Genomic DNA, 22898 nt, shown 5'->3' with positions numbered 1-22898 from the left:
TCTTTTCTTGCCCATCCCTGCTCCTGGTGGAGGCTGGCCCAGGGCATATTGTTCCTCTTTAGATGGTCTGGCTTGTCCTTGTCTTAAGATGACGGCACAGGGACAGGGGCTACCTTGTTGTAGCAGTGGAACAAAGTGTGTGTTTGCTCATCTTGAGTTCAGTTTGTTAGCGAGAAAGGGTGGGTAAGATCCAGATTTATGTGGTCCTGGGATTATGCCTGTGGTGACTGCCACCTCTCAAGGTGGCTTGGCTCTAAGAACAAATGAAACTGAGGACCAGAGCAGAGGGTGACAGGCCTATCACAATCCGACACAACTGGATCTGGTATCAGGTTTCGATTCTCACTCTGAATGAGACAAGACCCAAGACAAGAGGAAGGAACTCAGTGATCTTTTCTGGGCAAAGCACTACTGCTTGTCTAGGGAGATTGGACAAGATGCTGGCTCATGGCATTTGAAGGATGAGGTACATGTTCTCTGGAAATAAAGGCACAAGAACATTTTATCCATGGCTGGCAGTCCATGTAAAGTGCTGGTTTAGATAGAGGTGTTCATCTGTGAGCATTTAGATATAATGAAGGTGTCATGGACAGAAAATTCTTATTTTGATGTCTTGAAGCTCTGGTCTTCAGTCCCAGTTTCTGCTTTTACCAATGGGGTAGACTTGCACCTGTCATCTCTGTCTCCAAAGGTATGTTTCCTTTTTGTTACGATTCACGGTCTAATACTTAGCTTAATTTTTTTCTCTTTCTTGGGTTGCTAATAAAACAGCAACCCATTGTGTAGTGATTCCTATATATAAAGAACTATTTTAAACACTTTATAAGAACTGATTAAATTGCCACAGTGACCTTTGTAGGAACATCATTTCTATTATTATCCCCATTTATAGATGAGGAAACTGAGGCACAGTCACATTAATTGTCTATGAGCAAACCTGTAGGGAATAGCAGTGCTTGGAATTGAATTCAACCCAGGTAGTCTGGTTCAGAATGATATTTAAGTCACGACATCGTTGCTTGAATCAAATTAAATACATAATGTGGATGATCTAGTATTTTAAGTGAGGGTGATATTGCCCTGAAGGGTGGGCAAATTGGAGACTAGGAGGAAAAAGAGACTTTAGATTTATGGACAAAGTGCAGATGTTCACACGGTGCAAAAGCAGACATATAGTCAATCTCTTGTTCTTAAACTTGATGAGGGAGTGGAGTGACTGGAAAAAAATGTCTAAAATGGCTCCCTGTGAGGGCAATAATGAAAAAGAAATGAACAGGTTGAGTAACATTAACGTAGAGCAAAGGGAGGCACACAGCAGGTGTCTTATGAATTCTTCCCTCTGCCCATGCTCTTTGGTGTGAGGGGTGAAAAGCGGCTTGACTGATGGGCTCAAGCACTCCCTGGCCCTCTGAAGAGTTTTGTTCTGAGTTCAACACATCTGGGCTGAGAGACAGAGGGCTGCTCCAGCTCTTCAGCCTGGACTGGAGCAGGAGGCAAGGTTGGGAGGGATGCGTTCCTGCCTCTCGGGGGCTGCTCTGAGTGCACGAGTTGGTTACTTGAAAAAAAAATTATGCAAGATTTCAATGTCACAATCAGTCTGCTATTCAAGAATGGATGAATATTCAAACCTAACAAATACACGGAATAAATAATTCCTGTTCTAAGTGTTACACATCTCTTGGGTCCCAGGAATAAATGGGAAACAAGTACAGCCTTACTGAGTATGGAAAAATATCCATTCCTATGGATGCTTGAAGAAGAAATTATTCTATTTATATACAATGTCTGGCTCTCTGTTTACTTACATATAAAACCTTATCTTTAAAAGAAAAAAATCATAATATTGAAGTAGCACAATAATGTATGTCTAACTTTCTCCTCTGTTCTAAGACTGTTTATTTACTTTTTGTATGTTCATGTGGGTGTGTGCACTTGTGCATGGGGGTATATGTACATGTGCATGCATGGGAATGTAGATGCCAGAAGTGGATGTCAGCTATCTCCCTCAGTCACGTATCACCACATGTTTTTTTGAGGCATGGTCTCTCACTGAACCCAGAGCTTATCAATTTTGACCAGGCTGGTTGGCCAATGACTTCCAGGAGTCCTTCAGTCTCTGTCCCTACCTCCAGCACTGGGGTTACAGAAGAGCACCTCCATATGGTGATACTTTATTTGTACTGAAATGTGATTTTATTTGTATGTTAATAAATAAAGTTGCCTGGGGGTCAGAGCTAATAGCAAGCCATAGCAGAGCCAGGGCATTGGTGGCGCACGCCTTTAATCCCAGCACTGGGGAGGCAGAGCGAGGCGGATCTCTGTGTGTTCAAGGATACAGCCAGCATGGAGACACACGCCTTTAATCTCAATACCAACCATAGAAGACCTGGAGGTCTGTACCAATGGGCAGTGACAAGGAGGTCATGTGGTTGGGTTTACAACCAATGAGAAGGCAGAATAGAAAGTCAATAAAGGCCGGGCGGTGGTGGCGCACGCCTTTAATCCCAGCACTCGGGAGGCAGAGGCAGGCGGATCTCTGTGAGTTCGAGGCCAGCCTGGTCTCCAAAGCAAGTACCAGGAAAGGCGCAAAGCTACACAGAGAAACCCTGTCTCGAAAAACCAAAAAAAAAAAAAAAAAAAAAAAAAAAAAAAAGAAAGTCAATAAAAAGCACAAACACACAGGAAGTAGGTCTCTTTCGGAAAGGTAGGACAACAGCGACAGTGAAGGGTAAGGTTTTTAGCTCTTAGCTATTGCTCTGACCTCTTGGCTTTCATCTCTATATTGGCTCTGTGTTTCTTATTTAATAAGACGGTTACATCTACACCTCCACATTTGGATTTTACCTAGGTGGTGAGGATGGATTTCACGTCATCATGCTTGCATGGAAGACGTTTCATTGGCTGAGTCATGGAGGACCCCAGCCCTCTACTAACACTGATTTCTTTTATTCCATAAGTAGAATACTTACTCCATTTTTGCATGTCCTAACATATCAACTCTCAGAACGTTCTATGTGATCGTGCTGTAATTTGGAAACATTATAACCCACAGTGACAGACTTCTTCAGGGTGTTCTAAGTGAAATAAGACTGCAGAGATGTTCTTTGTGGGCAGTAGGTCAACTTATTGTACCCCCCTTTTTTGATTCTGTTAAGGAACCTCTTGAGCCATATGTATTCTTCCCAGAAGCCCGTGATATCTCACGATGAATCTCAGCTAGGGAGCTGAAAATAATTATTGTCCAGTAGGTAGCTTTCTCACAATGTGGTCAGAGGAATCTTGAGTCTCCTCCCACCCCCTTTTTTTTTTTTTTTAAAGAAAATGAACCTTCATTTAGAGTCAAGGGGACACAGGCCCTCCTTGTCCCCTGAAGGGCTGAGGACCAGAAGAAGCTCAAGAGAGTCAGCTGTTTTCAGAAAGTGCAGTCTAGGTGAAGGCCACCATGACAGGTACAATCCTCTTCTCCCCCCAGATCTAGCCAGATACCTGGCAAAATTGGTGTCAGAACGGGCAGTTGTTCAGACACAGAGATCTCTCTCCCCCCACCCCCCCTCTTGCCCCAATACACTGTTCAGGCATGGTACTCAAGCTGGACCAACGCTCTCATATTTTTGCCAATTAGACTGCAGGGACTGGTGACCTGGAGAGAGGTTCTGGTTGGGTCCTACATGCATTGGCAGAGGAGAAAAGGGCATTGGCTTATGGACTCTTTTAGAGAAAAATGCAGGAGAGCAGGGAGACAGGCCGACACTATCAGGCTGCCTTTAGTGGGAAGCACCCAAAGAGTAAGGCAAGCTAAAGAGTTGCCAGCTCAGTGCCTGAGGCTTAGGAGCCAGGAGAGCTTCTAAATAGCTGTAGGATGGTCTGTACCACCTCCAGGCACAGGCATTCCGTTGGAATTTGCATTCCCTTCCTACTCACAATCTTGGATGTTGATCTGTATTGTTAACGATGAGCCAGGGAGACATAACATTTGGAATAAGCCGGTGCCAGGAACATTTATGTGTGTCCTGTGAGTGAAAAAACTTACTCTTGCGCTGCCAATAAAACTAGGTGACAGCTTTCTTCCAAGAATTTGTTTCTTTGCTTGTTTGGAAACGTGCTTCTGGTTTAGTCTCGTTTAGCAGGCAACAAACAGGACAAAGCCTGATTGTGGCACAGCGTCCCGTCCCGATTCCAAAGACCAAGTGGTAATGGCACCCTTTGTTGTGGAGTGACAAAGTTTTTGTGAAAGGATGAAAAGAGTGAGGCAGGAAGAACCTGTTTTTCTAAATGAGCTTGGTTGTTAAGTCTGAATGAAAGTTCTGTTTTCCAAACCTTCCTGTGAGTCCATGAATGTCATTGAAGAAAAAGCATGAACAGGCTCCATGTGTATATACATGGGGCCATGTGCACACATCTTGCACAGGACAAATGTCCAATACACTTTTTTTTTTTTTTTGGTAATGGTGAATTTGTAAACTATCTATTGTTATATAGCAAATTGTTGTGGCTTAAGAACAGTACTGATTATCTCATAGAGTTTCTGTGGTCTGGGAATTGAGGTGAGCTTTCATTGACTGGTGTTATCTCAGGGATTGTCCTGAGGTCCCACGGGCCAGGACTGCTACCTTCTGAAGGCCCAAATGGAGCAGGAAGATCTACCCATAGAGCATCCCACCCATGCCCAGAAAATTCACTAAGGAAGACCAAGTTATTTTTTTGTCATGATAACACTGTCTGTAAAGAGGGGTGGGTATCCTTAGAAATGGGTGGCTGCTTTCTCCAGAGAGAGTAAAGCAAGAGAGAGGGAGATGACAGCCACAGCGTGTTCTGATAGCATTTGTAGGTTATAATCCATATTTTCTGCCACAGTGTATCTGTTTACAAGATGGTGCTGTGATGGTTAATCTTCACCGTCACTTTGACGGGGTTTGGATTCACCTAAGGAAGTCACCTCTGGGCACATTTGTGAGGTGTTACCAGAGAGATTTAATTGGGAGGAGAAGACCCATTCAGAATGTGGGCTGCACTCTCCCATGAGCTGGGGTCACAGACTAAATAAAAAAGGAGGAATCCAGCTGCTCTCTCTGCTTCCTGATTGTGAACACAGTATGACCAGCTGCCTGATGCTCCTGTTGCCACAGCCAGAGTTGCACTCTCCAACTTTTGTCACAGCTATGAGAAAAGTAACTGCCTCAGCCTGTCTGACTTTGAGATTGCCCTGACCGGGGTGACAAAGGAATAAAGAAAGGACAGACACACAGACACAGGTATAGAAAAGCTGGGATCATGTGGGTCAGGTGCTCTGATGGAGACCACCACCAGCAGCTCCAAACTCAGTACATCTGAATCAAGGAGACGGATTTGCTGTTTATAGCTGAACAAGGGGGCAGATTTAGCTAGTCTCGGTTGGGGGTTCTCTGCATAGGGGAGCAGTCTCAGGATGTAAATATCAGGGAGAGGGAAGCTGTGGGGGATACTGTCTGCACACACTGTCAACATCTGTACACTGGCCAAGGGAAGGGAAGGCTTTGCCATTCCCTTGGGTCTGAGGCATTGGGATCTTTGCTTTGTCAACAACACGCATTCACTCAGGACTTCAGGCTATCCACAAGTCATTAAATATAGTTACATACTGATGGAAAGAAATTGAGCTGTTACAGAGATAAGCATATCAGATAATTTGTGGACATATTTGAAAACAACCACCACAGTGAACTTTAATTGTGTGAAGGAAATAATTTAAAGGCTGGGCGGTGGTGGTGCACGCCTTTAATCCCAGCACTCGGGAGGCAGAGGCAGGTAGATCTCTGTGAGTTCGAGGCCAGCCTGGGCTACAGAGTGAGTTCAAGGAAAGGCGCAAAGCTACACAGAGAAACCCTATCTCAAAAACTCCCTCCCCCCCAAAAAAAAGAAATAATTTAAAGTAAATTATTTACAAAAGCAACTGCCTTTACTTGAGGATGAAGGTAACTCTGAGACTGATCTAGAAGGTCATAGTCTAAATCAATAGGAAGAGTGAAGGAAATGATCTTTTCATGGAAATAGATTGGAAGAGTAATTTCCTTTTAAAGAATTTGTAAACTTAACCTACACAGCAATTATCTATATTTATAAGCTACAATGTAGAGCTTAAATGCATGCATATAAACACAGTGATTGGATCTGGGTGATTTGCCTATCACCTACACATTATTTATATTAGCTGTTTTGAAATAGTCAATTAAAATGTTGTCAACCATATAAGACTTCTCTGCCTGTATTTTTCCATGAGGGAAGGTATGTTAGCCCTATGGGATCTCTTTTGTATGGGCATTAATGTCAGTGATAAGGGCTCTGTCCTTTTGACATGATTGCCCCAAAGACCTCATGTTGTAATACCATCACATTAGGGGTTCTGACCTTAACATATGAATTTTGGGGACACACAAATGTTCAGACCTTGGAATACCATTCTTGGATTCCAGCCCCAACCCATGAATATTTTTTCTCTCATGCAAAATATAGTCTTCTGTATCCATGACCTCCATATCTATAATTTAATCAACTGTAGATTGAAAATGTAGTTATGTCTATCATTGCTGCATAGGTACAGAACACACTGCAGACTTTGCCTCTTGTCATTATTTTCTGAGTACTGTGATAGAAAAACAATTTGCATACAATATAAATTACAGTAGGTATTATGAGTTATCTATATATGACAAAGTATATAAGAGGACGTGATGTAGGTTATATGCAAATACTATGATGTCATTTTATATAAAAGGCTTAGGTCTTTGCAGACTTTTCTTAACTGTGGATAAGGAACTGGTCTCTCATGTCTACTGACAGGCATTCAGCCAGTCACAACACCCCCTCCCCCCCACAAAGTCTTAGTTTACTCCAGCATCAACTTCAAAGTCTAAAGTGTCGAACGCCATCTAAATGCCATCTAAGTCTGATAGGAGTGAGATCAGAGGCACTATTCCACGGCGAATTTTATTTTGAGTTGAGTGGCAGATACAGCTTTGAGGTGCTTTGCTTGCATAGATGTTTGGGGATGGAATTTTGGTCTGTTTGCTCCCCACTTTACTGTCAGAACCCCAATTTGAATAATTTACTTTTCCTGGCTTATTTCAAACTTTGTTTTTTAAAAAGGCCTGTGCTTGGGCAGGCAAGGTGGCTCAGCGGGTTAAGGTACTTGCTGCCAAGCCTGACAAGCTGAGTTGAATGGCAGGGACCCAGCTGATGGATGTGCACCCTGGGATGCTCTCCCCCAAGCACACAAAATAAGTAAACAAATAAATACAACTTTACAGAGTCTCTGCTTTTACTATGGAAGATGACCTAGTCTCTAGTACTGGTACAGGGATACAAATGTGATTGAAGATGAGATGTGGGGAGACGGGAGGCAGATGGTTGATAGATTCTACCCTATTTCCTTGGTGTGATATGAAGCATCTTCCAGTTTTTGAAAAGTATATTTATATATACACATAGTTTCTAAAATGCCAAATCTGGTTTATATCAAAGACTAATTCTTAACTTTGCGAATGTGAGAGCTTTCTTTCACCTCATCAGGACACCGTTTTCTGCTCTAAAAGGGAGTTCTACAGTGCTTAAGTTGAGGACATTTGGCATCCTGGGCAAAAATAATTAGCACATTTCACGGCAAAGCAGCAGATAGCAATTGTTATGTGTTTGTTATTTGTGCATGTAAGTGTACAGTCACAAGTGCCACAGTGTAGGTAAGAGGAGGATTTGTAAGAGTCAGTTCTTGCTGGGTAGTCATGGCACACACCTTTAATCCCAGCACTGGGGAGGCAGAGGCAGGCAGATCTCTGTGAGTTCAAGGCCAGCCTGGCATATAGATCGAGTTCCAGGACAGCCAGGGCTACACAGGGAAACGCTGTCTCAAAAAACAAAAAACAAAACAAAAGAAAACAAAAAACAAAGAGAAAAACAAAACAAGAAAGAGTTCTCTCCTTCTTTTTTTTTTTTTTTTTTTTTTTTTGGTTTTTCGAGACAGGGTTTCTCTGTGTAGCTTTGTGCCTTTCCTGGAACTCGCTTTGGAGACCAGGCTGGCCTTGAACTCACAGAGATCCGCCTGGCTCTGCCTCCCGAGTGCTGGGATTAAAGGCGTGCGCCACCACCGCCCGGCCGAGTTCTCTCCTTCTACACCTCAGGTCCTGGGGACTGACCTTGGGCCACTTACCCACAGAGTCATCTTGAGGGCCCTAGACGTTCATTTTATTTTATTTTATTGTTTTTTATTCATCATGGCAATGGGTTTCTGGTTGGGAGAAGTTCTCATGGAAGGTTGAGAGTAAACGCATCAGTGTGTATGAAAGCATGTGTAAATAAAGGTCTGTTACCACTGTAAAACACCTCACAGCTGGCAGAGATTAGTCAGTAAAGCAGATTCCACTGACAGAATTGGAAGAGATTTCCCCTCAAATAGGAGGATGGTGGTCATCCTGCATCTCTCTTAGGTTTCTTTTCTCGTTTTAGCGGAAACAGGCTCAGCCGTATGAAAGTGACTTGCATCTTCTGGCTGGCTTTGTATCTTCTGGCTGGCTGCTTGATGTGTCTCTGAGCTCTGTGTCAGAGAATTAGTAATGGCCCTACAGTTGCCCAGCTGGTCAGGCTTTTCCTATGGGCATTTCCAGTGGTTCCGGGAGCATTCATGCCTGCCTTGCCCTACCATGGATTTTCCCTGCGAGGAGAATTTCTTTATTGATGTTGGTGATGGAGCTTCGCATTGTCTCCATGAGCTGATGAATCCTTTGCAGGGGTCCTGAGTATGGACAAGCCTACTGAAAAGTCAGTTTTCACATCTCAAAAAAAGCAGCGAGGGGGAGCAAGCTCGGACACCATGGTGGAAAACCTCGGGCTAGCAGGAATCTCCTTGTGGGGTTTCCTCTGCTGTGTGTCACCAGGACACTGGAGTGATTCTTTCATGTATCACTATGCTCTTAGATCTGCTGGCTCTCCGATGTGTGCTTTCGGGGTTTGCCCGAGATGGGACCCACAGAACAGCATAATGACGTGTGTGTGTGTGGGACAGAATGCAGAGCTAAAGGTTGGTCTTAGATTTTAAGTAGATTCCTCCATTGCATAATTAGGCTAATCAAGAGAGACATTTAGGAGGCTTATCCAGGACTTGAAAGAACAGCTGTTCAACGATAAAACAGAATCTACGCAGTTTTAATGCAAAGGAATCCGAGGTTCACTTTTTAATTTTTTTTCTAAAGCAAAGCACCTGCGAACTTGAATGGATGGGGGATTTGAGAGTTCCTATGTTTATGATAATGCTTGCCACTCTGATCGGGAGGCAGAGCTGAAAGTCTGTTTCTTCCAGCGGTCTTCTGCCTCCTTCTTGCTCTAATCTCTGTTCTGTGCTCGGTTCTTGTTGATTTGCATGTATGAATAGTAACACCTACTGACGGGCAGGACTCAGGAGACGCAATTTGGTTGACGGCTTTTCCTACCGCCGCGCCCTGTCAGCATCTTGCATTGATTTGGAGTGTAATCAATGCTCCTCGTTACTGCAGTGCCTGCTCCCCCTGGGCTCTGCCTTGCCTCCTCCAGCTCTGTTCTCTTGGCATTGCGTTGCTGTGGATTGCTTGGAAAAGCTCGATTTCACCCTGCCTAGATACTGGAGGGATCAGTTGGGGGGCTATTAATATGTTCCGGAGGGAAATAGCTCACACGGTCTTTTTTAATCGAATAATTTCTTGCCTGCTTTATAATTTATCATATCCTTTGTTTGAAATATTATAGCTCTCCAGCTAGGAATTACAGTACCCTTTGAAAACACCAGCTTGGTGTTAGGAGAGCCATGATATGAGTTTCTAATCAAAATTCACCACATGGGCTCTGTCTTTTCAATAGGGGATATTTAAAAACCTGGGAGAGTGGGGCCAGCGGTACACATCCCCGGAACTGGCAAATCTCAGATAATGTGCAGAGTCCACAGGAGGAATATTTTTTCCCTTGAGAAGGCAGTCCCTTTTCCAATGCAAGACACTCCCCACCCCGCGACCTCGTAGCCTTTAACGCCGGGAGATCCTTGCGTCCTGTATTTGCTTCCTGTGGGGGCTTCATTTAAGCAATGACTGACTATTTCTCTGAGAAGGCTTGGGAACCTGCGTCCCAGATACTTTCTTCTTCTTGGTCCCTTCCAACTGCATAAAAGAATGCTTTGCCAGAAGGTTCTCCACAGTCCCAGGCAAGCTTCCTGTGAACCTTACGTACTTTTCCACCTCTGGCTGGACACAGGGGGAGCATGGTTGGGTCATGACAGCTCTGTGTGAGACTGGGGAAATGGTGGAATAACACTTTTACCCATTATCACGGCTTTTCATCTTTTACTCGCTTCTCATTTTGCTTCTCACATAATGTTTTCAAAATAGCTGGAGGAGCATTGTTTGAAGTTGCAACAGCCACAGGATAATTCACACAAAGTACCTCTCCCGGTCTCAGATGTTCAAGGTTGTGTTTATGTATTTTTAAACCTGCCCATAGTTATTTCACAAGAATGGCTGTGTCTATTAGCTCCCCCCCCCCCCCACACCTTTGGTTGGTTCTGTGTAGATGAGAACCCCTTTAAAGACATAAAAGGCCTCTGCGAGGGCTTTCGGCTGTGAAATCTTTTGTGCCAGCTTGGGGTCCCTTTGTTGTAGGAACACCAAAAGCTTAATATTCCCATAAAATAGGCCCTGGACTTAAAAAAGGCTAGTTTGTCAATCTATTGATTGCCCCAGGCTAAGAAAGCTAATTCCTCAGCACTACCACTGCACGCATTGAACAGGTTGATCCTTCCAGGTCAAACAACTGACACCGTTAAAATAATATTAAGGTTTGTTGCTGCACAAGCCAAATAGCTGTGAAAATCCATCATCGCTACCTGATGCCTCTACCCTTTAATTTCTATTATTACAGAAAGATGGAGGAAGGCGCCAGGCAAAGTCCAGGGAAATGTATTCAAAGTGATCTACAGTGTTCTTAATAAAAACGCCCTTCCTTGACGAGCACCTGAATAGGCATATAAATATAACCAGCAATGGGAGTTTCAATCAGACCTTTACAGCTTCTCCGTTTTTTCAAGACTGACTTCCTTTCAAGACTGACCAAGTTCAATTCTGGTCTAGAGTTTTGGCTTCCCTCTTCACCCTAAGATGATTCTTCCTCCATACATAATTTTTGTTGTTGTTATTGTTGGCCACGTATGAGATTAAGCTTTTGTACAGCACCTAAATTGACTTTGCTTATAAAAATTGGTGACCATTACTTGAAGTTTTTGAAAAATACTGAAAAAAAAAAAAAAAAAAAGAAAAAGGAATCAGTAGTCTGCAAAGTGTCTTGCTCATGTGATGCTGCTGGGTGTTGGTGAGCCAGAGGCTCCAGCATAGCATGTCTTTCCCAGCTTGCTTGCTGGGCTGGGCTGTCTTCAGACATACTGCCTTTCTGCTTAGAGTGTACAACCCAGCATTCAACTAGACAGAGCCTCTGAGATACCTGTAACTTGGGTCGATACGAGATGGAAGGTAGGAATCTGAAAAGGAGGCACAATAGTGACGTGTAACATGTGATATTTTCTCCTTAAAGCACTGCGTGCCTATGAGTGGATGGAGAAGGAACCAAGCACCCTCCAGAGGGAAGAAGACACCTCTAAGGAGATTTGAAGATGCCATTAATGTCCATGCCTGGCACTAGTGACTTTGTCAAATGTCTAGGAAAGGGTCGTGGCAAGAGCAGAGACACATGGAGAAAGGGAGGAAAATAACAAAGAAAAGTAAGAAGTAACCGTGGCTGTGAGTGACGGGGGCGAGGAGTTCAGGCTGGTTTCTGATGAGCTGCTTTCTTGTCTTTCTTTCCTGGTGTAACAGAGACCTCAGTGTGAGAAACTGAGCTGTGTTTATCCCTGGATTTATTGGTTCTGTCTGGGCAGGTAATTGGGTGACACTGCCACTCCTTAAGGACTGAAGCTAATCTCTGATTTCAGAGTCTACCCTGGAGGAAGATGTCACAACAACAAAGACACAGTTTTAAGTATGTTGCAAAGGTGTCTGTCATATGCCGGAAAATACCACTCATCAGAAAAGAATGGCATAAATCCTGCCAGCTACCTGAAACATTCTCATAAGCAGACTGAGTGAGATGTGCCAGCATCTGCCTCTGCATGGACTTTCCTGTATATTACTCATTTTGTTTACAAGTTGAAATTTATTTATTATTAGCGTGTGTGATATAGCACACGTGTAAAGGCCAAAAGGCAATTTTATGCGCTCATTTTTCTCCTTCCTCCTTTAGGTGGGTTCCAGGGATTGAACTCAGGTTGCCAGGCTCACACAGCAAATGCTTCTACCCACTGGGCTATCTTGCCAGCTCTAGTTTGTGTATAATTTATGTAACTCAGTCTCCCATAAAATGTGATTCCTCTGTCAATTCTCAGGTCGTCCAGGGGCTGTTTATATGAAGACTGAAGACTGTCCTATGGACACAGGATGCAGAGCAAGAAAGGAAGGGGTAAGTTTGAACATAGCGAGGTGTTCTTCACATAGCTTATAGTTGTGGGGCTTGTCCACATTTAAAGGAAGAGAATGAGGGGAATTGAAGGTAGGTGTGTGTGCGTGTATGTTTGGAGGCCAAAAGATTATCTCAGGTGTTATTCTTCAGAAGTCACTTACCTTGTTTTGCAAGACAGTGGCTCTCACTGGCCTGAAGCCTACCAAGTAGTCTAGGTTAACTGGCCAGCAAGCTCCAGGAATCTGCTTCCCTAGGGCTGGGATTCCAATCGGGCACCACCATGCCTGGCTCTGGTGACTGATTGCTGGTTTTCATGCTTCCAAGGCGAGCCCTGGGTTATCTCTACATGGTTTTCCTCTTTGAGTTGATGGGAACACCAAATGGATATGGAGGCCAAGGGTTGAGCATCCACCACTTACTTCTGCAAATGGAGGGGTGGGAAGATGATGTGATGATTGGACAGACTTCATGGCAAGAGTTGACAAATGGATAGTTGTTACATAGTAAGCGAGGGATCTCTTTAAGCAAACTTCCTACATCATGACAGTAATAAGTACCACAGGGGGAACTATACCTATTCTTTCCCACAGTTCGTCAAGATTTCTGATGCCAAATACCAACAGACCGTGTTTATATCTCAGTTCTGGCAACTAATAATTTCGAGTTGGGTAAAGTTGTTATTCATTGAATCTAAGCCTTGTAAGGTGATGGTTAGGATTAGTGAAAAAGTACTTGAAGCGGCTGCCTCATCTGGTGGTTGTCATTATTATCTCTCTTGTTTAGGCCCCTCTCGGAGGAGACAGGGGCTGTAATTTTGAAGTGTTCATCCATCCTTTCATAATTTATTGAGTGCATACCATGAGTTGAGCACCAGGCCAGACTCTGGGGATTTAAGAAGGCAGTGAGCTGGAAAGTAGGTAAGGCAGAAGGAAAGCTATTTCATGGAAGATGTGGTATTGGAATACTAGAACTGGATTGGGTTGTGACTGTGATTTGGGATAAAAAATTGCCACTATAAAATTGGACCTTAGTGTTCCAGTGAATATTACAGTTGAGCAGGATTCAGCTACATTAAACCTTCTGTCATAAAGACAGAGGTAATGGCTTTCTGTGGGCACAGCAGTGGAGATGCTTCAATTGTTAAGTATTTATATAACCCTTATATTTGCAATGTATGCACTTTATCATTTCCCAGAAGCTTACGCCGAGAAATCCTTATGCTGAGGATGCTCCTTACAGGTTCTGGGCTGTGTCTAGCTCTCTTGGCAAATGTTAAAGTCCACTCAAGCAAGCTGCTCTATAGAAGGGGGCAAATCAGGGGAAAAAGTAGTGTGAGGAGAGCTGACATGCTCTCCTTGATTGCTTGAGCTGCATCCCTCCAGGTTCCTCTCGGGGGTGTTCTGGAGGGTCATATGCAATGCAGGTGCAGCCCTCAGTCTCTGGGGAAGGTGGGCTGAGCAAGCTTGTTCTTGGGGCATGCCTGGCTGTGTTTTATTTCTCGTCTTCCCTCTGTGCCCACTCTCCCAGGGCTGTCTCTACTGTAGGGCCACGGTGTGGCCCATAGGGCACATAGTGACTCATGAGCGGAATGAAGACACTGCTGCTTTGCTGCTATGCAGGGACGCAGAGATTAAATTACATATTGAGACCGGCTATTTTTCCCAGGGGAAACTTCCATTTAAGGGACACAACTGCTGTCTTTTCAGCTAAGAAGAGAGTTGATTGCACTTCCTTACTCATGCGTTTGAATCAGGAGTTCTCCCCTGGAAGATGGTTTTCCTGTCTAGACGTCACTTCTTTCTACTTGGTTACATGCACATTGTAATTATTACTGGCACGTCTCTGCTTTCCAGCTTGGACTTAACTGTGGTCCATTCAACCCTCTCAACCAAGTGAAGGTATAAGAGTTCTGAGAGTGTAGCTAGAGTCTTCCTGCCTGGCCCACAGTCAGGATGAATCTCTCTCACCTGCCAGTCCCACAGCCGCTCAGACCCAACCAAGTAAACACAGAGACTTATATTGGTTACAAACTGTATGGCCATGGCAGGCTTCTTCCTAACTGTTCTTACAGCTTAAATTAATCCATTTCTATAAATCTATACCTTGCCACATGGCTCGTGGCTTACCGGCATCTTCACATGCTGTTTCTCATCGTGGCGGCTGGCAGTGTCTCTTTGACTCAGCCTTCCACTTCCCAGCTTTATTCTCCTCCTTGTCCCGCCTACACTTCCTGCCTAACCAATGGCCAATCAGTGTTTTATTTATTGACTAATTAGCAACACATTTGACATACAGAACATCCCACAGCATGAGAGCTTTCTGGTTTATGAGATAAAAGAACAAAGAATTTCACCTGGAAAAAAAAAATTGAATGCAAAAGCTTGTGAGATGTGATTAATAATATAGAAACACTATTTATTTATTTAGTGTGTATATTATGCATGTGTGAGCATGTGTGTGCACACGCAGGTGTGCTCAGCCAGTGAATGTGCATGTGGAGGTCAAAGGTCATGTGTCTTCCTTTATCATTTTCCATATTATTATTATTATTATTATTATTGATGTAGGGGTCTCTCAAACCCCAAACTTTCTGTTGCTTCTGGGAAACTTTTTGGCTATGCTGGCTGGCCAGCAAGCCCCTCAGATCCTCCTGTTCTACCCAGCCCCCAGAACTAGTGTTCTATGTAGATGCCCTCTGGTCTCGCTTTTACCTGAGCAATGGGGTCTGAACTCAAGTCCTCACGCTGCACAGCAAGTACCTTACCAACCGGGTCATCTCCCCAGCCCACGCTTTTATTTTTATTATTAAGTGTTTACTGAGTAGTTGTCACACTGTAGGCACAGACCTACCTATGTTATGTTTCATGTGTTTTTTTTTTTCTATGTTTTAACCTCTATACACCACAACTGGGAAAGAAGGAAACTGAGGCATCAAAAACGTGCTTATATGGGAAGGTCGTGTGTCTGGGAAGTGTTGGGGTCCTTCCTCCCTCCCTCCCTCTCTTCCTTCCTTCTTTCCTTCCTCCCAACAAGGTCTTACTATCTAGTCCAGGCCACGCTTATATTCGTGATCCTCTTGGTTTGGCTTCCCAAGTACTGGGATTACAAGTGTGCAACACTACACCTGACTTTGGAGAAAGGTTTTGAATTCCTGAATAGCTCCCATGTATCTTTTTTTGATCATTGTGTAATATGATGATCTACAGTGTAATAAGGTTTCAAGACAAATCTACCGAGTGTGTACACACACAGACATACACACACAGACACAGACACAGACACTGACTCAGACACACACACACACACACACACACACACACACACACACACAGCTGTGTTCTTCCAAATCACCTCCTTGAAGGGTTCCATATTTGCAGAGACCCACAGAGGTTTCCTAGTGAGAACTTACTCAGGGTCGAGTATCTGAGCTTGCTTTACCCAGCAGGGCTGTACAAGGGGATGATTTGACCACGGGCATGGTTACCAAGTGTTTGGAAGGGTCTGCACTTGGCTGTGTGGTGTGTTTTGATCTAGTAAGGGGGAGGTCTTTTGCCCTGCCCCTTGGCATTATTATAAAATGCCCTTTTGAATAAACTGAAAAGGCCATTGGGTATTGACCCAGGTCCTCCCGAAGCTATCTCATGATATTGTCTTTCTTCTTGTCAACTAGGTCTCTCTTTCTACCTAATATTTCTTATCCCTTTCTCCTCCTCATAAGAACCCTTTAACAGATGGGAGCTGGTCTCCCACACATATTTCAGCTGCTCAAGATAATTTTCGAGTTTTCTCCCTCTCCTCCCCAATCCCATTCATCCTGTGTTGCTTGAGTTTTCTTGCCTGGCCCACAGTCAGGACAAATCTCTCTCACCCGCCAGTCCCAAGCCGCTCAAACCCGATCAAGTAAACACAGAGACTTATATTGGTTACAAACTGTATGGCTGTGGCAGGCTTCTTGCTAACTGTTCTTACAGCTTAAATTAATCCATTTCTATTAGTCTATACCTTGCCACGTGGCTTGTGGCTTACCGGTACTTTACATCTTCCTTATCCTGATGGCGGCTGGCAGTGTCTCCCTCTCCAGCTTCCTGTTCTCTCAATTTTCCTCTGTTAGTCCCGCCTATACTTCCTGCCTGGCCACTGCCAATCAGTGATTTATTCATTGACCAATCAGCAACACATTTGACATACAGACCATCCCACAGCACCTCCCCTTTTCTTTTCTTAAAAAGGAAGGTTTTAACCTTTACACATCTCCAAAGTCAGCTTGGTATATTTGGGAATTTGGGCGTAGCTTCTCTTACTACTTCCTGCTGGAGGGGGGCGCTGTATCTTCTGGGGAAACAAAGAAAATTTTAGGATCATGGAGTAGTCCGTGAGGCTGTATCATCTGAGCCAGTTGTCTTGAAACGGTTCTGGATGTTGGATCATCTGGGCCATGGTGTCATCGGAGACCTTTCAGGGGGTCTTGGCTGGTCAAACCTGATGTATCTTACTCTGGAACAAATCCATAGCCTCTTGCTTTCTGTGGAAACAAAAGAGACTCTTTTCCAAAGCAACATATCCTTACATCCAAATTTTGAAGTCAAAGTATCTTTAAAATATACGTACTGGTTTAACTCAGCTTCCTTTACAATCAAACATCTCTCTGTAGTTAAGAATCCCAAAGACAGCACAATCCAGACTCTCTGTGTAATAGTCATCTCTACGTGGCTTATTTTTTATATTAATTTTACTGTCTCTTTAAAGACTTTATTTTTTAAAACCATGTATTTGTTTCTATACTGTATATATCACCTTTTTTTTGTCTCTTTCAAGCCTACGTATATTTTACACACATTTTAAACTATTACATCTGAATCTGTCTTATTGTGAATCTATTGCTTTAAGCTGCAGCAGCTGTGGCTGCTGGCTCCGCCCACCGCAGCTTCCTAACATGGCGTGGTACTTTACCACCAGCTCTGGGAGCTATGGTGGGTCTATGCTTTTATCCAAGCAGCGTGTAGCCCAGAAACCTCTTTTTTTGTTTTGTACTAGCAAAGGCTAAATCCACAGTGTAGCTTAATGTGCCACTTGCAGAGGCCTCATTCCCACCATACTGCAGGTCGAGCGCGCACGCCAGCAACCCGCCAGTAGCTCAAACCGGCAGCTGCCGCTCATTTGAGAGAGACAATTAGGAAGCTGTTTTTAGCTCCGTTTTAGAATCTTTTTTCTCAGGTTTTAGGTGGAAACTCTTGCCACCACGTTGGACGCCATTTGTTGCTTGAGTTTTCTTGCCTGGCCCACAGTCAGGACAAATCTCTCTCACCCGCCAGTCCCAAGCCGCTCAAACCCGATCAAGTAAACACAGAGACTTATATTGGTTACAAACTGTATGGCTGTGGCAGGCTTCTTGCTAACTGTTCTTACAGCTTAAATTAATCCATTTCTATTAGTCTATACCTTGCCACGTGGCTTGTGGCTTACTGGTACTTTACATCTTCCTTATCCTGATGGCGGCTGGCAGTGTCTCCCTCTCCAGCTTCCTGTTCTCTCAATTTTCCTCTGTTAGTCCCGCCTATACTTCCTGCCTGGCCACTGCCAATCAGTGATTTATTCATTGACCAATCAGCAACACATTTGACATACAGACCATCCCACAGCAATTCTGACTGTGGTTAGACTGGCCACAAAGACACATAATCCTTCACCTCAGCCTCCTGTGTGCTGGGATCACAGGCAAGCACTACCATGTGCATTCTGGGAATTTGAGGTTAGAGTTGGTCTTTTGGAATGTCTAAAGTCACTTGGAGTCAAGTTTGGTGAACAAGGTAGGTCATCAAGTTGGAGGGTTCTAATTTGTATGGCACGATTATGAAGGAATGCATGAACTGAATTTCTCGGAGTGATTGACATGCTCTGATGGCAGCTCGGACACATTTTGCACAATGGAAAAATGACGGATCACGTGTACCCTTTTGATGTGATTATATTGAAGAGGAAGTCCATAGAAGGCTTAATTTCTGGTACTCACATATTCCACACATGAAGATTGTGCTGATGAGCTCATCAAACTATCTTTAGTCATTTTTAAAAATTGTTTTTAAAAATCGTCATTCCAGGCCATGATGTTGCCGGCCCGGAACCTGAACACTCAGGAGGTGGAGGTAGGAGGATCAGGAGTTCAAGGCCATCATCAGCTATATATAAATGTAAGGCCAACCTGGACTACATGAAACCTTGTCTCAAATAACAAAACAACCACTATTTTAAGAACACTCTGTTCTTCCAACAGCTATTCAAGCAGCCTCTTTGCAAGATGCCCATCTGTCAAGACAATCTGAATTGCTACATATTGAATTCCCTTTTGACTTTTTGTTCATATCACTTACAACTTTTTCATTATGTAAATATAGAAAAATGGTCTCGTACATGCTTCCTGCTCTCCTTCCATTTCATATTTACGAGACAGAGAAAAAGTTAGAAAGGAAATGCAGAATGAGTGAGCATTAATAGACTCACATATCAACCTATGTAAGAAATAGATTTTTATGAAAATTGAAGTTACATGCTTTGAAGCACATTACATTGAGGATAATGAAGCTTAAAGCAAAGTTTGAGTTCAGAAATATGTGAAATAAGAACACAATAATACACAGTAGTACAGTAGTGAAAGGCATAGTATATCAATATCTAGGAGAGTTTTTACTTTTTCCTTAAGGCAAAACTTTCATGTCATAGCACCCTGGGGAAGGGCTGTGGTTGCCATGCAGAGGTGTTCCAGAGTCTGGTCATACAGAAGCTTTGTGAGCATGTTGATATCAGGTAGGTTGTGAGAGCAGCCTGTTGGAGGAGCATTAATGTTATGGAAACCAGCGAATGTTACAGAGAATGGAAAATTTCTTCATAGCTGGTGGTTAAACACTACTGGAACATGAGTAGTCGTCTGCCTGCTTAGGCTCGCTTGCCTTTCCCCTCTGCTTGGAGCAGTTTTAATTGACCACCATTATGATATGCATAATTTTCAGAATTATGCTCCATCATTCTACCTAGAACCTTGGAACATGTAATGGGAGCTAAGGGTTTGCTGAGGTCCGTGAAGGGGCAAACTGATTGCTTCTCGAGTTGTCCTAGGTGTCACACTGTGTTCTGTGCAGTTGTGTCCAAGGTTCTGAGAGTCTATAGAATTTTTATGCTCGGTGGAGAAGAAATATAATTGCTACCTTCTACTCAAGGAAGTTACGAGGATTCACAGGATGAAAGAGAGAAAAGACTAGCAACAAAATAATGATGCTGATTTGCATCACTGGGTATCAAGAAGCCACATTATTTGATCTTTGTACCCCAGATATAGTGAAACTATGAAATTATGTTGTAATAAGAATTATTTAATTAGGGCTGGAGAGATGGCTTAGAGATTGAGAGAACTTTCTACTCTTTTTTTTTCAGAGGCCCTGAGTTTAGTTCCCAGGACCCATGTCTGGTGGCTCACAACTACCTGTAACACCAGTTCTAGAAGACCTTCTTCTGTCTTCTGTGAGTACCCACACACAGGTGCCATTCACACACACAGACACACATATAAATCAAAAACAATTATTTAATAACAGATTAGATTAGATCTATCTATCTATCTATCTATCTATCTATCTATCTATCTATCTATCTATTTATTTAGAGATATGTCTCACTATGTATCCTTGGCTGGCCTGAAACTTGCTATGTAGACCAGGCTGGTCTCAAGTTCATGGCAATTCACTTGCTGTATAGGTTGTGTACTTATTTGTATAATGCTACTGTTGCTGAAAATATGTTTGGACCACCCTTTGGAGCTGACTTCAGAATCATTTAAAAATCAAGCAAGAAAACTCATCTACTTGCTTTAGAGTCTCAGCTCATCTGGAACTCATCTTGAACATGGTGTGATCTATCGACACCATTGCTTTTACTCATCAGACTTTTAGCTTTAAATGATTTGGGGGCATTTTTTCAGAAGCTACAACTGTTCTTAAAAGGCAGAAATTCGCTCTCACCAAAGATGGTTTTTAAAATGACTTTGTGGTTGGGCTGGAGAGATAGTTGAGTTGGTGAGTTCTCTCCCTATAGACGTGAAGATTTGTGTTTGATCCCCAGAATCCACGTTAAAAATGGCCGGTGATGCTGGTACATGCTTGTCATTATAGCCCTGGAGATGTGGAGACAACAGCATTCCTGAGACTCCTTGGCCAGCCAGCCTAGCCTATTTGGTGAGCTCCAGGTCACCGAGACACTCTGTCTCTAGGGAAAAAAAAAAAGAGGTGGATGGCTCCTGAGGAGTAACATCCAAGTTTGTCCTCTGGGCTCCACAGGTAATCATACCAGTACATGCATCCACATGAACATGTGCACAGATATACATATATACACAAAAATAAGGAGGTGGGGAGGAAGGGAGAGATTAGATAGTCTCAGGCATCCAGCTGTTATGTGTGAAGTCTCTTCGGAGATAATTTAGAAATATTTATAATTGATAAGTGAATTAACCCTTTGACCCACAAACCATATTTCTTGGAATTTACCGCACAGATACATTAAGAAAATACAAGAGAAAAAAAGTCCTGCACAGACTGTTTACTACAACAAGGAAAGAGAGAACATACATATTTAACAACAGAAGGCAGGTGGGAGAATTTTGGAGAATCTATAAATTAGAACACGATTCCATAATTAGTAAGAACAAGGGGTACGCATGAAGTAAATACAGGAGAGCATACTGTCACTCTTTTTCACATATTTTATTAATGTGTCTGTGTGAATGAATGCCACAGGTGCCATGTGTGAGCAGGTGCCCACAGAGGCTAGCAGAAGGCCTCAGATTCCCCTGGAGCTAGAGTTACAGGAGATTTTGAACTGGGACGTGGGTGCTGAGAATTGAACCTAGGTCCTCTGAAAGGGCAGTGAATGTCTTAGTTAAGACAGTCTCTCCATTCCCAACACGTTTGTTTTAAAGAAGCATGTAGATACATATTAGTTCACACACACAACTCCAGACACACAAACCCGTACTATCTCTAGACGGACTTAAAGGAATGAGCAACACATTAATTTAAGGAGGGAAAGCAAGAAGCCCAAAAGAAAATATTGAGAAAGAAAAAATTTCACCTTTTAGTATTTGAATCTTTAACCACATTCTTTCATAAAATAAAAACAAATAAATTATGGGCACAAGGTCATCACAAGAAAGTTCTTTTTAAGTTCCTTTTTTTTTTTTTTTTTTTTTTTTTTTACATTTTATTTTCTCAGTGTGGGCATGGGCTAGTGTTTGTAGTCTGTGTGCACGCACATGCATCTTGAAATATGTGTGAAGATCAGAGGACACTTACCACAACTGGGTTTCTCTCTATACCATGTAAATTCCAGGGATTGAACTCAGGTCGTCTGGCTTGGTGGCAAGTGCCCTTTTCTGCTGAGCTATCTCTTCAGCCTTGCAAGCAATTTCTAAAGAGTCTTAAAGAATAGTAATGGTGCTGCAGTAATGATTTGATCCAAGATTTATTGCTTGAAGAGAAACTGGGAGGTACAATCTGCCTAGATATGTATATTCTGTATGTATATTCTGACACACTTGTTAAGAAAGGCTCCATTGGCCCACCCTTTTTTTTTAAAACTCATCTAATAGAGAGTTTAAAAAAAAGCTCATCTCATAAGGAAATGCCAGACTTGGAGGCAGTAGCTAAAGAGCACAACTGTGATCTTTATTTCTTTGTGACCCCTACAAGGGTGGGAACCATGTGGATCTCTCATACAGGCAGCCCGGAACACTGTCTGATTTAAGGAGGGATGGAGCTTATAAGAAAGAAGGCTGGAGATTTTACAGAATCCTGGGGCAGAAAAAGAGCCAGGCTCAGCCCTCTGGAGTCACACATGGACAGTGCCCTGTCACCCTAGAGCAGTGGTTCTTAACCTTCCTCATGCTGTGACCCTTTAATACAGTTCCTCAGGTTGTGGTGACCCTCAACCACAAAATGATTTTGTTGCTACCTCATAACTCTAATTTTGCTACTGTTATGAATTGTAATGCAAATATCTGATATGCAGGATATCCGATATGAGGCCCCCTTCTGCTACTGTTATAATTTGTAATGTAAATATCTGATATGCAGGATATCCAATATGAGGCCCCCATGAAGGGGTTGTGACCCACAGGTTGAGAACCACTGCTCTAGGGTGAAAACCCTACTCAGGCTGCTGCCACATTTAAGATACCACTTGGGAGCACTCCCCTGGAGTCTACATGAAGCTGCCGGTGCAACTTTGCTTCTATCTTATTGGTCAGAAACCACCCAAGTGACTAGCAGGGAACTATATTACTTCTGTGGGCTTGCCAACTGATACTCTGTGGCAGTGAAAGTGGGGGGGGGGGGGAGGATGGGTAACCTGTAACCATC

The 22898-nt window shown here is 43.2% G+C and overlaps 1 long non-coding RNA gene across 1 annotated transcript; it reads left to right on the top strand.

The window, feature by feature from the left end:
* The first annotated feature begins 485 nt into the window (after window positions 1-485).
* Window positions 486-20712, top strand: LOC128110491 (uncharacterized). Its single transcript, XR_008218225.1, has 4 exons — window positions 486-691; window positions 12422-12495; window positions 19921-20007; window positions 20605-20712. It is a non-coding gene; the product is annotated as an uncharacterized LOC128110491 (long non-coding RNA).
* Window positions 20713-22898: the final 2186 nt, after the last annotated feature.

The sequence above is a fragment of the Peromyscus californicus genome, unplaced genomic scaffold (assembly GCF_007827085.1).
Source record: "Peromyscus californicus insignis strain IS unplaced genomic scaffold, ASM782708v3 Scaffold_15__1_contigs__length_86483966, whole genome shotgun sequence".
Taxonomy (NCBI): domain Eukaryota; kingdom Metazoa; phylum Chordata; class Mammalia; order Rodentia; family Cricetidae; genus Peromyscus; species Peromyscus californicus.
The sequence above is the reverse complement of the archived record's forward strand: the minus strand, read 5'-3'. Positions and strand labels throughout refer to the sequence as shown.